The sequence below is a fragment of the Sinocyclocheilus rhinocerous genome, unplaced genomic scaffold (assembly GCF_001515625.1).
Source record: "Sinocyclocheilus rhinocerous isolate Xijiao unplaced genomic scaffold, SAMN03320098_v1.1 C36869671, whole genome shotgun sequence".
Classification (NCBI taxonomy): domain Eukaryota; kingdom Metazoa; phylum Chordata; class Actinopteri; order Cypriniformes; family Cyprinidae; genus Sinocyclocheilus; species Sinocyclocheilus rhinocerous.
Window position 1 is genome coordinate 1 of NW_015786550.1, and position 2,103 is coordinate 2,103.

The 2,103-nt window shown below is 37.1% G+C and overlaps 1 long non-coding RNA gene across 1 annotated transcript; it reads left to right on the forward strand.

Annotated features, from left to right (window-relative positions):
- The first annotated feature begins 15 nt into the window (after positions 1-15).
- Positions 16-2,096, forward strand: LOC107736666 (uncharacterized). Its single transcript, XR_001639711.1, has 3 exons — positions 16-90; positions 1,289-1,429; positions 2,037-2,096. It is a non-coding gene; the product is annotated as an uncharacterized LOC107736666 (long non-coding RNA).
- The last annotated feature ends 7 nt before the right edge of the window (positions 2,097-2,103 follow it).

Below are 2,103 nucleotides of genomic sequence, written 5' to 3' on the forward strand. Positions count from 1 at the left end.
CATGCTCAGACCCCTCCCACTTACTGAAGGATGGATTCTGTGTTTTGGATTGTGGTCCAGGCTTTTATGCTAATCAAGGCAGCTGTTATGGTATGATGGGCAGAATTCACATCTTAGTTACTCTGTGTGGTTTGTTTGTTGGTCAGTAATAAAATTTATTTATTTATTTTATTTTAACAAATATTTTAATTGAACAAAGATTTGCTTAAAAGTTTTAAAACAATGTTTGAGTAAAATGTTTGTTTGAAATTAATCTTTTGTGTTTTTTTCACAACTAAGCTGGAAAGCATTACATTTTGCCCAGTTTTGCCCAAATTTCGTCCAGATTTGCAGTCTGAAGTAGTCATCGCTTGTTTTGGGCAGATGGAGTTGATAGATTTTACAGAAAATTGCCAGTGTATGATGGGCACAGACTTTGTTTTTTAGCTTCATATTATGACTCCATCCAGTCAGAGGATATCAAGCACGGAACACATATTGTTTTTATTTGTCGTACGTCTCCTATAAACAACGCATATGTTTGTGCGTGTGTTTGTTGTGTGCAGAATATTGCGAATGTCCCGTAGTGTATGTGACCCACAGTCGTTTAGTGATGCACTGTTTTTCTCGGTGGCAAGTTTGATCCCTATTGTGTTAAAATCTGTTCAAATTGTAAAAGGTGTATAGTGTATTCCAGCCTTACAGTGCACTCAATACTTTTTTATATTATTTATAATATATATATATTTATATAATATAAATAGTAACTATTTTGATTTTGTATTGGATGGATGTAGCATTTACTAGTTAGATTGTCATAGCATTGTCAATGGCCTTATTCGTTGTCTTACCACTGCTGATGATAATATCTTGGCAAGTAGAGACAAAAGCCTGCTTCAAAAATGTCACCTCGAATACATTTAAGCTTCACCTTGACAACACTACAGCAAATGCAGAATGACACTCTAAATGTCTATTTTACAGTGAAAGAACTTAAGCTCCACAGATCCAGCTTGTCTATTTAACATAAGAGAGAATTGTGTTGCTGGGAGCTTTTTTGTGTTTCTGACTTTGGGTAAAAATAGCTGGTGGTTTGAGCACTTTAAATTTTGCATCGGCTAGCTGACTTTGAAAGTCCTGAGGCTTTTCTGCATTCATTTGTTCTTTTTTGAATGTGATTGTTTCTCATTTTGATTGTGATGTTTTAGTCATGAGGTTTTAATAGTTCTTTAAACCAAATGTTAGTTGTCTTCTTTATATATCTATATATGAAAATGTTTTATAACATATTTTTTATATCCTTTTGAAGCTTGTGACCCTTCCTGTGCAACCTGTCAACCTGACAACCCCACTTGCATGAGCTGCCCCCCTGAACATGCACTGCATCAGGGGAAATGTGTGCCACAATGTCCACCACAGTATTACAAGGATGACCACGGCCATTGCCAAGGTGAAAAGTTTTCTTTTGCTCATTTAATATGTTTTTCAACACCTCCGTGTAGGTTTACTGGCAACCAGAAACTCATCAATCTCTTTTCTAGAGAATTAAAAAACCATTCATTCTGAAACCCATTTTCTTTGCCAGAGAAGATTCTTTGGAAAGTTTCCCTGTCATTTGGAGTCAGTCCCTTGAAATGTCTTACCTACGTTTTCTCAGCAAACCCACATGGGTTAGAAAATTGTCATGTCTGGATGTTAGTTTGATGCATGATTTTGAGTTTAAAATGATATATTAATACAGTCAAGCCTAATCCTCTGGTGTGCAGTTCATTTGCATTTATGTTTTTGGCAGGCACTTTTTTACCTAACCAGCTCATAAGAAAGTCCATGCATTGTGGTAGCTAATGATTGCAGTTGAGTGCTGAGAGGACATTCTGAAGTAGCAAAACGACCACAGTACCAGTACTTGAGATGTGTTAAAGTACTCAAACAAGACAAGTTGCATTTTTGCTAACCGACTTTGATGAAATTGGACCTGAAAGGTTATAGGTTACAAGAGGTCCAGGTTGGTTATTTTTGCTCTCACCTCCTGAACTATGCCTCTGTTGTTCTTCCAGCCTGCCACAGTTCGTGTGCATCCTGCTCAGGGCCAGCTGTGTCTCACTGCACCTCCTGCTCAAAGTC